Source organism: Monodon monoceros, unplaced genomic scaffold (genome assembly GCF_005190385.1).
Source record: "Monodon monoceros isolate NGI ecotype Baffin Bay Population unplaced genomic scaffold, NGI_Narwhal_1 Super_Scaffold_7, whole genome shotgun sequence".
In the NCBI taxonomy this organism is placed as follows: Eukaryota; Metazoa; Chordata; class Mammalia; order Artiodactyla; family Monodontidae; genus Monodon; species Monodon monoceros.
The window spans coordinates 62,941,835-62,955,695 of NW_021703784.1; the positions used below are offsets into that span (position 1 = coordinate 62,941,835).

At 47.6% G+C, this 13,861-nt stretch overlaps 1 pseudogene; it reads left to right on the plus strand.

The window, feature by feature from the left end:
- LOC114887577 overlaps positions 1-13,861 on the plus strand; it is an 88,019-nt pseudogene that overhangs the window by 32,238 nt on the left and 41,920 nt on the right.

Sequence of the window (13,861 nt, forward strand, 5' to 3'; positions counted from 1 at the left end):
GAGGCAGGGTGGCATCTAACACCGGAAGTGCCCACTTTGGACCAAGCTGGCCTGAGCTGGAATCCCTGCTCATCACCTACAGACTGTGTTCCCTTAAGCATATTGCTTTACCTCTTTCAACCACAATGTCCTCACCTCTACCACAGGGATTAAATTAAATAACAGTTCTAGCACAGACCCTGGCACAAAGTCAATTCATATCCATTTTCTCTCCTGCTTCCTTTTGCTTTTACTACAAGAGAACTGAGTTCTCTATCTCTGTCCCCCTGCCTCAAAGAGCAGAGTCTGGGGGGCTCCTAAATCTCTCCTCCCCACCCATCAGGGCCTCTGTTCCTCCTCGTCAAACAATCCCTCTGCTGACTGCCAAGCCACAGAGAGGACGGCTGTGGGGCAGTCCAGGGTCCACCTGTCTCACCAGCACGTCACTGCCCCCTGGTGGGGACAACAGAACCCTTGGCAGGTCTGGCTCCCTAGTGCTCCCAGCCTAACAGCCCTGGGAAGCTGCTTCCTTTTTCCTGTAGGAGACCCATGGGCTGCTTTACTTCTCCCGAGACCCTCAAAGAGCAGTCTGAAGAGTGAGTGTTAAAAAAGCAGCAGCTGCCAAGCTCTGGGAGGTGGGAGCGCCAGCCAGGGGTCCCAGATCCTGCACTGTATTTACTCAATCTGCAGAGCATCTCCAGCCGCTTACTGGGCAGGAGGGAGCAGACTACTGGGCAGGAGGGAGCAGACAACTGGGCCCCTCTCTGGCTTCTGGCTTCCACCGGCCTTTGCTTTGGAGAAAGGCAGCCCATGTGCCGCTCACTCTAGGAATAGCTCTGACTCCGAGCTCCTGGAGGTGTGCAGGCTAGGGGCACAAGCAAGGCGCAGGCAACCCCTTGAGGGTGCAGGGAAGGAGCACGGGGGCAAAGCTGGAGACAGGAGAGATGGGGACAGGGACAAAAAACAGGGGCTGTGACCAGAAAACAGGATGGGAAGTGCAGGGACAGAAGCAGGGGCAGGTCAGGGGGGGAGACAGGGCTGGGCCAGCACAAGGTCCAAGGTGGACAGGGGGCGGGTGGCACAGGGTGGGAGTGGGGGGCAGAGAGAGGCATAAGTAAGCACAGAGCAGGGGTGGGGAAGGGGTAGCAGGCGGCGTGGGGAAAGCCCTGACCAGCTGGCTTATGTAATCTGGGGACCCTCTATTGCTCCACAGGGGCCCACAGGAAATCTGGGGTTGCGAACGCCCAGCCAGAACCCACATTTTCACCCTAACCTGTGCATGCTTTCCAACAGCAAGCAAAAGGAGCACAATTTAGTTAAGTTAGGACGGGCAAGATTCACTTCTTATTTGAAAATTATGACAGCAACAATAAAAATACTCGGCTAAAATGCCATCCAACCAAGCCAACTCCCCTGGAAAGTTAAAGTCAGGCGCCCCCATCCCAGCACCCTGTACCTTTAAGGAGGAGAAGTGTTCCCTTGCTCCCAGCTGAAGAGGCAGGTTATTCTTGGAGATAGCAACGACTTACCTAAAACTGAGTTATTCCCCTTTCCTCCTCCGGCCAGCCTCTCTTCACTCTGGGGAGCTTTTACCATTTAAGGTCAATGTTACATCTGGCTCCAGAGCTCAGAGCTGAGAAGCCTCTGGCTGCCGAGCCCCGCTGCCCGCCTCCTCAGAGAGGGGCTGGGACTTAGAGCCCAGAGCTCCTCAGGGACCCCTCTGGCCTGGCTCAGGGGGCTAACGGCAGGGAAGCTGGCCAGACCACCCCGGGGCTCAGCGCAGGCTGGGCCTGAGAGGCAGCAGCTGGTCCCGGGCCCCTCCCACGGGCACCGGCACAGCGGAGGGCAGTGCCCACGGGCAGCTCATGCCGCTGGGCATGTCCCGGCCAGACGGGGACCAGGGGAACTCGGCAGATCTGTCTCCCAGCCTGGAATCTCCAGCAAGCATGTGAGCCCGGACAAGACCCTGGCCCAGTGCCAGGGAAACTGGGAACATTTCCTGTCCCAGGGATTCGGAGGTGGAGGCTGCTCCCCACCTTAAGCCCTTGGGATTAACAGAGAGAAGGGCCTGGAAGATGAGCGAATCCCAGACCTGGCACCAGCCCCGGGGCTTCAATTCCTTCTCTTCCACTTGACAGTCCTGTGCTCTTAACCTCATGGAGACCCAGCAGTCTCCTCCTCTCTAAAGTGGGAATCATAGTGATCACACGTGTCTGACTCCTAGGGTTGCAGGAGGATTCAATGAGATAATATTGAAGGGCTTAGCAGAGTGCCAGCACCTCAAACTTGCTGATCAACAGAAATTAGTTTCCTGCCTGGACACAGGTGAGGAAGGGCTGCCTGTCTCCTGGAAGTCCACACCCTGCCCTGACTCACTCCTCACCACCTTGGGTGCAGCACACCCTCGAGAAAGATCATGGCACTGCGGGCCCTGAACCAGTCACATGTGGGCTCCAGCCCTCTTCTGCAGTTAGAGGCAGCTCAGAGAAGCCCTGAGTAGGGTTGTCAGATAAAATACAGGACACTCACTTAAATCTGAATTTCAGATAAACAACACTTATCTTTTAGTATAGGTATGTCCCAAATATTGCACAAGACATACGTATTTTTATTTATTTATTTATTTTTGGCTGCATTGGGTCTTCATTGTTGCGCGTGGGCTTTCTCTAGTCGTGGCAAGCAGGGGCTACTCTTCACTTCAGGGCGTGGGCTTCTCATTCCAGTGGCTTCTCTTGTTGCAGAACACGGGCTTTAGGCGTGCAGGCTTCAGTAGTTGTGGCTCGCGGGCTCTAGAGCGCAGGTCAGTAGTTGTGGCACACGGGCTCAATTGCTCTGTGGCATGTGGGATCTTCCCGGACCAGGGCTTGAACCCGTGTCCCCTGCATTGGCAGGTGGATTCCCAACCACTGCACCACCAGGGAAGTCCACGAGACATACTTATATTAAAAAATATGTTTTTTATTTTTATTATTTTTTTAACATCTTTATTGGAGTATAATTGCTTTACAATGGTGTGTTAGTTTCTGCTTTATAACAAAGTGAATCAGCTATACGTATACATATATCCCCATATCTCCTCCCTCTTGCGTCTCCCTCCCACCCTCCCAATCCCACCCCTCTAGGTGGTCACAAAGCACCGAACTGATCTCCCTGTGCTGTGCGGCTACTTCCCACTAGCTATCTATTTTACATTTGGTAGCGTATATATGTCCATGTCACTCTCTAATTTTGTCCCAGCTTACCCATCCCTCTCCCCGTGTCCTCAAGTCCATTCTCTACGTCTGCGTCTTTATTCCTGTCCTGACCTAGTTTCTTCAGAACCTTTTTTTTTTTTAGATTCCATATATATGTGTTAGCATACGGTATTTGTTTTTCTCTTTCTGACTTACTTCACTCTGTATGACAGTCTCTAGGTCCCGCCACCTCACTACAAATAACTCAATTTCATTTCTTTTTATGGCTGAGTAATATGCCATTGTATATATGTGCCACATCTTCTTCATCCATTCATCTGTCGTTGGACACTTAGGTTGCTTCCATGTCCTGGCTACTGTAAATAGAGCTTCAGTGAACATTGTGGTACATGACTCTTTTTGAATTACAGTTTTCTCAGGGTATATGCCCAGTAGTGGGATTGCTGGGTCGTATGGTAGTTCTATTTGTAGTTTTTTAAGGAACCTCCATAGTGTTCTCCACAGTGGCTGTACCAACTTACATTCCCACCAACAGTGCAAGAGGGTTCCCTTTTCTCCACACCCTCTCCAGCATTTATTGTTTGTAGATTTTTTGATGGTTGCCATTCTGACCGGTGTGAGGTGATACCTCATTGTAGTTTTGATTTGCATTTCTCTAAGATTAGTGATGTGGAACATCCTTTCATGCGTTTGTTGGCAATCTGTATATCTAAAAGAAAATAAGTTTTTTCATCTGAAATTCTAATTTAACTGCTCATCCTGTATTTTTATTTGCTAAATCTGGCAATTCTAGCCGTGGGCCATCACTTGCCACTTCAGAAAGCATTCACCTGTCATGCTGAGAGCTCTAGGGGTTGGTGCTTCAAGGCTTGTAGCCTCAAGGCCTCCTGGTGACAGCTGCCTGGCTGTACACAGTCCTTATCCCCAGCTCCTGGCCATGGGTCAGTCACCCCAGCCATGGAAGGCTTTCTCTGCCAAACCTGGCCCACTGGGCTTCCATCCCAGCCCCTGGGATCCAGTCCTGGACTGTCTCTCCTCCCTGCTTGTTATGAGAGAGATTCCTGATGAGACTGCAGTGCATGCCGTCTGTCACACCCATAAATAACTGTATTTTTGCAGATGGAACCAGAGGCGACTCTCCTGGTTACTAGTCACGCTTTCTCTCAGGCGTCCACCCCTATACATCTGCTGGGAACAGGCCCCCCTGGTAAAGCCACATGGTGGTAACTACTAGAATTGCAGGTATAGGGAATAGAAGGAATTTACCAAACTCTTTAGTGCTGTGTCTCCAACTTCATTGTGCAATAGAACCCCCAAGTTCTCTGGACCCCTCTTCCAGAAGTTCTAATCCTGTGAATCTAAAGTGGGACCCAGGAATCTATATTTTAATTAAGGCCCTCAGGTGATTCTTAGGTAGTTAGTCCAAAGACCTCACTTTAGGGAATGATGCTCCAAAAGTTGATTTTGCGAATCTAGCAGCAAATACTACAAAGACAACTAGAAACAGGTTGAAATGGAACTGAAGGGACTTCGCTGGTGGCGCAGTGGTTAAGAATCTGCCTGACAATGCAGGGGACACAGGTTCGATCCCTGGCCTGGGAAGATCCCACATGCCGCGAAGCAACTAAGCCCATGCACCACAACTACTGAAGCCTGCGTGCCTAGACCCTGTGCTCCACAACTAGAGAAGGCACTGCAATGAGAAGCCTGCACACCGCAAGGAAGAGTAGCCCCTGCTCACCGCAACTGGAGAAAGCCTGTGCGCAGCAACGAAGACCCAACACAGCCAAAAAAAACCCCAAAACACAAAGAAATGGAACTGAAGGCTTCGTGTGCATGTGAGGGAGGGTGGGGTGTGTGTGTGTGTCTGTGTCTGTGTGTGTGTTTCTATGTGTCTGTATGTGTGTATACAGACTGTATGTTGAGCACCTACTATATTCCAACCACTATATTAGATGCTCTACATAAAAGCATGTACCCTCATAAATGCCCTATGAAATAGAATGATTATACCATTCTTTTGGAAAGGAAACTGAGACTTGAAGAGGCAAAAAGACTTCTCTGTTGTTCCACAGCCAGTAAGTGGTAGAGCTAAGAGGTGAACTTACGTGGTTTGGCCCTAAAGCTCTCCCCTCTGTACCATACTTCCTCCTCTTCAGCCAGGGCTCCTTAAATTGGGGTTTATGGATAGCCTTCAGGGGTTTCTGAGCCAACTGAAATTGTATGCAAAACACTGTGTGGGGACTTCCGTGGTGGCACAGTGGTTAAGAATCCACCTGCCAATGCAGGGGACACGAGTTCGATCCCTGGTCCAGAAAGATCCCACATGCCGCGGAGCAACTAAGTTCGTGCGCCACAACTACTGAGCCTGTGCTCTACAGCCCGCAAGCCACAACTACAGGAGCCTGCGTGCCTAGAGCCCGTGCTCCACAGCAAGAAAAGCCACCACAATGAGAAGCCTGTGCACCGCAATGAAGAGTAGCCCCTGCTCGCCTCAACCAGAGAAAGCCCGCACACAGCAACGAAGATCCAACGCAGCCAAAAAATTTAAGAAAAAACAAGAAAAAAAACCCCACACTGTGTGATTTCTGTTTTTCTTGGGTACAGTTCCATAGTTTTCACAAAGGGGTCACCAAATAACTTTTAAAATCATTGCATTAACACAAGCATTTCATGAAACACATTACTGATAGGCATGTGAAATGGAGCATGCTCTACAGAAGACAATTTAGCATGATCAAAATTATAAGGCTCGTATCTTTTGACCCAATTCCACATCTAGGAATTTATTGTACAAACACACTCCCACACTTGGGAAATGACAAATGAACATGATTATTCATTGCAGCTTTGTCTATAAAAGCAAAAGTATTGGAAACAACATAAATGTCCACCAGTTGGGGGCCATGAAAGGTGATGGGTATAGCCACAACTAAGGATGAGAAAGCTCTTTGTGTAGTGACATGAAAAGTCCCCAAGATCACATGGTTAAGTGGAAAAAGTAAGATAACGGGACAGTATAGATATATATACATGCACACAAATGTGCTCATATTCACACATACTCACAAGTACATATGTGTGTGTGTGCACACAATCTTGCTAAAATTAGCACAAGAAACAAATAACATTAATATTAGTTGCCTATGGGGAGGGAATCTAAGTGGCTGGGGCAAAGGGTATCCACTGTATATCTTCTTTATACATTTCAAGTTTTGAATCATATGAATAAGTCATGTGTTTGCATTCAAAAATAGTAATGAAAAACAAGCATTGCTGGAAAGGGATTTAATCAATTCATCTTCCAGCACTGCTTCCCCCAAATGTCAGAGTATTAGCATGAGCCTGATTAAAGGTTATTTTTGTTTTTTTACTTTTTATTTTGGAATACTTACAGACACACAGGAAGTTGCAAGAATAGTACAAAGAGTCTCACGCACCTTCACCCAGCTTCCCCCAGTGGTGAGATTGTATATGGCTGCTGTTTGATACGAAAACCAGGAAGTGGGCATTGGTACGTTATTGTTAACTGGACTACAGATCTTATTCTAAAGCTTATTTTAAAAATATAACCTTCTCATAGCTCGTATATTCATTTAAAATGTTTATTGAGTGTGCCACACTAGGGTTGGCTGATGAGATGTGGTAGGGACACTTCAGAGCCATCCCGGCCATCATGGGGTGTAGACCAGTGGAGGCGACCCCTTACTTAAACGGAAACAGCGTTTGGAGGCCTGGGACCCAGCAGTGCACAAGGAGTGCTGACCACAGCTCTAAAAAAGGCACTGAGTCCCTTGCTGTCCTGGTCATGGAGCTTCACAGCTTGCCTGAAAGCTGACTTTTAATCCTTAAAAGAGCATGAGCAATTACTAGGGCTATATTTATCCTCATTCCTGGAGCCACACAGGGATTTGGCCTCACTCTACCAAAATCTCCAGCTCATCACTCAATCCCATCAGAGACAATCGTGTGTCCTCAGCATCAAAGAGGTGGGCCAGCCGAGGTGCACTGGCACACAGCTGGGGGAAGCTCTCCCCACAGGCCCTCTGACTCAAGGCCAGGGAAAAAGTTTAAAAATCCCAGGCCAAAAGCACGTCCTGGGGCTGAGGGAGACCAAGCCAGGAGAAGCAGCAGCTTGCCAAGAACACTGCCAGCTCAGGGACTGGCTGTTGGGATAACCGCACTGGCAGTGCTGGCCTCCTCACCCCTTTTATACTTAGGGACTCTGCGCAATACCCAGCACTTAGGAGGTCCCACATGAGTAAGTGAACAGATGAGTGGCCAAATCGGCAGGAATGGCATCCAGGTGTCAATGAAGGTGACAATGACAGGGGTTATTTACTGAACATGGTGCCAGGCACTGTGTTGGCTACTTTACATATAAGGTCTAGTCAGTCCTCACCAAATCCACGTGATGTAGGGCTTCTCATCCCCAAGTCCTAGATGAGGAATCTGGGACATGGAGAGGTCAAGTAGCCTGCTAGTGCCTCACAATCTGTGAACCCAGATCTTTGTGACTCTAGAGTCCCTGGATGTCAAGTTCGAGAGTGCAGACTGGGAACATAAGGTGTCTCCTCTCCCTCCCAGGATCCCATTAAAATAATAGCAAAGGAAGCCTTAAAAAGGAACAAATCCTTCGCCATAATGGGGATGGGGCAGGGCATGCATGAGTGCACACACTTCTGGAACTGGCAAGAGGATGGAGGAGGGCTGCCTAATGAAGCTGGGACCCTGGACAACCCCCAGAGAAGGGGGCTCAGCCGCTCTGGTGCCCCTGAGAGGCTCTGGACTTCAAAAGCCAGGTGTGACAAGGACAGAAATGAGATGTAGAGTCAAGGGGGTGATTAAAATCTGTGGGCAGAAAGGGCTGGCAAGGAACTACCTCAAGTAACTTTTGTACACAGCATTTGGACTAAATGCCTTCTTCCGGCTAAAGGGAAAGAAGAGCTGTAAACAAATACTGAGTAGACTTCTTTTTCATAGACATATGGATTAGCAGTTCTCAAAATGCTTTCTGTGCCTTCTAGGATTAACTAAATTAGTAAATACATTGTAAATAATGCGAGTCAAGTTTCTCACTGTCAAAGGAGGGAATGACAAATAGGGAAAGGAGAGAAAATAGAATAAACCATGCGGTGCTGTGTTGGAATTATAGTATTGGAATAAACTGGACGGATGGATGGATGGATGAATGGATGGGTAGATATGTATATGGGCATGTACATGTAAATATGTAAACATATTTATTTACATTTATATACATATATACAGATGTGTGTGTTCATGACATATATCGATTTTCTAGCTCTGTCCACGGAGAGGCCTGGAAATAACAATGCTCCAGTAGCAATGAACACACTTTGCACACAAATTTTGGTTTATAAATACCATTCGCCAGTAAAAGGATCCAGGGCTCCTTGGAGAAGTGGGTAATTCTAGGGCTGGGATGGGAAAGTTCAAGATGAGCCTGGAACATCTTACTGTGCCCAAAAGTAAGGAACTGCTTCAAGAATGATGGTGACATGTCAAAAGTACAGAGGACCACTTGAAGGGGCTCTCACTGGCGAAATCTGAGGCAATATGAGCATCAAAGTAACTAATGATAATAAAGGATTATAACCCATGAATAAAGGAAGAATTCACAAGTGGTCCCAGGGTGCGCTGGGGGAGAAAAGATCTTGGCATCCTGACTGCATTAGGCCAGCCCTGGAGGGAACAACCACTGGAAAAATTGTCCTCCACTTTCTCCACTCTGCCTCCAGAGCATGACTTACCCATTTGCTTCAAGGATATGCACTGTGCACATACCCTGGGCCTGGGCCTCTTCTAGGCAGTGAGGTTGCAGAGGCGAGCAAAACGTGACTCCTGACCTCCAGGAGCTTATGGTATAAGAGTCAAGAAAGTAAGTAACATCTATGACTATGGGGTGTGTAATAGTGGCTTGCAAACTGTCTGTCGGTATGCTTACAGAAGGCGTTAGAGTAAAACTCTTCTGTAAGGAAGAACGTGGTGAGTACCATGGATGGGCTGGGCTGGGCTCATTGAACTTGAACTAAGGGCTGCAGGCATTCCAAGGAAGAAGATGTGGGGGCATTAAGGAAGGTTCGATTCTAGAGGAGTGGGCATTTGAAGCAGTCATGCACCCACACAGGTCAAGGTTTCAAGATGTGCAGAGTGGGTCTGGGATGGTGTCCCTAAAGAAGTAAGTGGTGTGGGCCTAAGTGTGGCAGCGGGAAAGTGCTCAGGGCTGCCGTGGCAGGGTTTCTGTCATGGGGCTAGGCTGAGACGGTCAGACTACAAGAGAACCTTGAACCCTAGGCTTGAGTTTGGACTTAACTCCATGTGGGTTGGGAGCCCCAGGAGGTTTCTAAGCAGGACCAGTGCGTAATGAGAGCTAGGCTTTGGGAAGATTCTTCTAGGACAGGAGGACCAGTCCGGAGATTAGTGATAAATGTCCTTTGGAGCCAGATGGATCCCAAGGATCTGTGGGGAAATAAATTAATCTCTCCAGTGTCGTTTCCTCTTCTTCAAAATGGGTAACACTGGGGATTATCTTCAAAAGACCTGTTATGGCCCACAGGCTGGCCAATTAAAATAGGTACCAATGGCTGTCTTGCTGGAGTTGCTGGGTCCTAGAGGCCCCCTGCAGTTCCAGGCACGAACTCTTCTCTTGCCAGATCATGGGGAGATCCAGGGAATTCTAGGGGGGAGTCCAGGGCAACTGGGGTGGTGGGGGAGCAGTCAGGGGTCTTGGGGCAGGAGCTGTTTACCAACTGACAGGGAAGTACCTCAATATTTGAACAACACATGGCTATGGTGGGGTGGCTGGGGTGAACATTAATTAGCCTGGGTGCTCCTGAAACACCCCATAAAGATGTGGCTCTCAAGAGAGAAGAAGATGTCTAGGATGACCAGGTTGAGCAAATGGATATACAATAGAGTCATTTATAGAGATGGGAAAGTGAACTGGGGGACAGGAGTAATAGACTCACAAGAGTCCCATTTTGGACATGTTAAGTTTTAGATGACTATGAAACATCCCAGTGGAGATGACACATGGACAGCTGGACGTATGAAGCTCTTCACAGAAGTGGTAACAGCAGTGATGAGGGAGGGCAGAAAGACATAGACTCAATAAATTTGTGACCTAACTGCATGTGGGGGGGTTGAAAGAAGAGGTCGGGTGACTCCAGAGTTTTGCCCCTGGACAGGGAGAGAAATGCTAATGCCAAAGGGCATCCAGGAGCAGGCACTCGCTGGTTAAGAAAGATGAGTTCAGTGTGAGATGCTGGTGGGATACCTGGATGCAGACAATCAAGTGGAGATGCCCAGCAGATGGTTAGAAATACGGGGTTGCAAGGATTGTTGCTTGAGAGAGGTCCAGACGGGTGGCATAGATTTTAGAAATATGGATCTCTAGGAGATCTTTAAGTCAAAGGTGAAGATCGTGAACAAGCTACTGGGCATTTGGGAGGGCCATGTCAATAAGTGGAATCAGAAGTCAATTTGCAGGGGTTAATTATGGGGTTTGGTGAGGTCTTGGATGTGATGGCGATGAGGCTCATTTCGTCATGCACTCAGCAACTATGTGCTGACATGTGTGGGTGGAAAAAGGAAGGAGGATGTGGGTAAGAATGGACTATGATACCAGGGTGATCTTAGATATCCCCAAAGGGGGTAGAGGACTGGGGAGGATTTCAGAGAAGGTGGTACTGCTCTTTGGAGAAGTCTGGATGAGTCTGTCTCCTCCTCTGGGCTCCCCTGGACCCTGTGCTCATACACATCCATCAGAGCAGAGCTTTCATGGCTTACATATCTGTAAATGGGTGTAAATGGACAAAGTTGTTCATGGCTGCCGGTGGTCATTTGGGGATTATGGTGGCCCCAGACCTCACCAACACACACAAAGAGCTGAGAGGAATCGGTATCTCAGCCTTACTCTTTCCCATTCATAGCCCATGGGAATGCTGGAGCACACCAAAGAGAAACTCAATGTTAGACATTTGTCACTTGTTGTTGGAACTCTTCTGCCTCCCCTACCTAATTGTGAGGTCCTCAAAGACAGGGGCCCTAGTGTAGGACTCTCTAAGTGTCAAAGAACAGAAACCCACTCTGGCTGGCTCAAGTGTAAAGGGGGCTGTGCCAGTGATAACTGAATCCCCCCAAAACCTAAGAAAGCATACCCAGACCTCAAGGAAGCAGAAAGCTGTCGGGACCTGAGGCCCCTACTCTGTCTGTCTGTCTTAATGTCTCTGTCCTTCTGTCTCCCTCAGGCCATGTAACCCTCTCTCTCTGCCTGTCTCTCTCTCCCTCTCACCCCCCTCTCTCCTCTCTCCTTCTCTCTGTGCATCTGCTCCCTCCTCCTTCTCCTCTCTCTACTCTTGCTTCTTCTGAACTTTTCCCTTGCTGTGGCTCGCATGGCCTCTCAGCTCCAGCTGTTTCCTTCCCCCAACCACCTGACAAGTGTCTTGTTTCAGATTTTCAAGAACATCTGACTGGCCTAGCTTGTCTGTTTAAGCCAAGTCTCTTAAGTCATTAGCTACCTTTGGAGGAGGTATCTCTCTCTGGTCTAAGAGTCAGAGCTGGGGCCATGCGTTAAATACAGTGGCCCTTTTTAGAGCCAGATACTGGCGTCAACCAACCAGCAGCCTCTTTATTCAGAGGATTCTCATTTCCTATGGCCAGGACCTCTTTGAATTCAACCTACTATTGTGTTGGCTCTTGGTTGTAACAACCAAGTCATTCTTGGCTCATCGAAAACCCATTGTCCACTGAGGCACCCAGATCTTTATCACAAAAATTGAGCTATCCCTACCTTGCCCTCCCCTAAACTATCCTGAGTAACTCTGCAGTCTCAGCGTGTTCTTCAAACACAGGATTTCTGCGCTGGTGCCATGATTCAAAAGATTGTTTATCTCACCAAAGGAAGAGCCAAACTTTCTCAGATTGTCCTTTCTGGCTTCACATAGGTATGGGTTTTGGGTTTTTTTTATGAAAAAGGGAAAGAGATGTGAAGCATAAAAGGATTTTTGAGGTTTGCAAGTTGACATTGCACCATTAAATTAATTCTAACAAAAGCTCGATTTCACTAATCCTGAGAGGAACTTGATCTCCAGATGCACTGACTTACTGGTTGGGTGCCTGCACCACGAGGCCTCTTCCACAGCCCAGAGTTGGGTGCTTTTCCTTTTTAAAAGACTTTGAAGTTGCGAAGAGCATATATCATTTTTTAAGAGCAAACCCAAAAGAACTCTTCCAAGTAGTTTTGTTCAAGTGAAGGCTAAGTGAATTAAATAGAACAGTCCCCTTTCATAACAACAAAAGAAGAAGAAAGAGGAAGAGGAGAAGGAGGGGGAGGTTCTTTTGTTCTTCCTCATCTCCCTGATAGGGAACGCTGGGCGGCTCCAGGGCTTGGTTCTCAGACCTAGATTCTTTTCTAACTGCACTCACTCCCAAGAGGATCTTATTCGAGCTCGTGATTTTAAATACCACCTATTTAAACTCTCTGAAGACTCTCAAATGCTCGTGTCCAGTCTGGACCTCGCCCCCAACTCCAAAGTCATATATCCAACTGCCCACTCAACACTCCTCTTGGGTGTCTCATAGTCAGCTCCAACTTAACCCATGCAACCTGCAGGACCTGCTTTGCCCTCAGCTTTCTCCATCTCAGTAAAATACAAGTCCATCCTTCGAGCTGCTCAAACACAAAACATGACTCATTCATGATTCCCCTTCTTGTTCCCCACACACCCTACAGGAAATCGATCAGAAAATCCTGTTGGCTCTATCTTCAAAATATGTCCAGAATCTGACCATTTCTTGCTACTTCTACCGCTGCTACTCTGGTCTAGGCCTCCGTGATTTCTTGCCATGTCATCAACGTAATTGCCTCCTAATTGTTCTTTTGCCCCCACAAAGCAGGCAGAGTGTTTCTTCTCCATCATGAGTTATATCATGACTTACAAGACTTACTTTGTACCAGGTACTACACGGCAATTTATATCCATCGCTTATTCTCAAAATGTATTCCCCAAAAATGTTCAGTCTGCATTTTCCAGTTAAGGGAGTGAAATGAAATACCTTATCCAGAATCACACAGCCATTCTTTGAAAGAGCTGGACCCAAACACCTCAAGGCCCTGGCTCTTTCCTTCAATCCAGTTGCTGACAATGAATTTGATTTTCATCCCCAGGAAATCCCTTTCTCAAAGCTGCCTGATGAAGTCAGTGCAATCTAAAGTCAAGTTCATAAAAAGAGATTTTAACAAAATCAGGTAGGTAAAAATTGAAGAAAAGCAGGAAGAACATTTCTGTAGGTCAGTCCTCTTGATGGCAGTTTACCTGCCCAATTTATTCCGTTCAATCAGTAAATCTACCCAACTTATGGTGTGATATATCAGAAAGAGGTTTTTCCACCAGGTACCCTGGGGCCATATGAGGATAATACCAACCAGGGCCATATTTACTCTCCTTCCCCTCCTTGGGATTCTGGGCCCTGTAGCATCATTTATCTATTTTTCACATCATTCTGGGTGCAATGTTCCTCAGGCTCAGTACCTCTTTTATTTCAACAATGACAAAAATTGCACAAGCAAATATCTGAGCACATCCTCCAAACATGGAGAAATGTCTATGCTTCAGAATTCACAAATGCCCAATCCAATCCATTTGTTTTTGTAAGCTTGAACT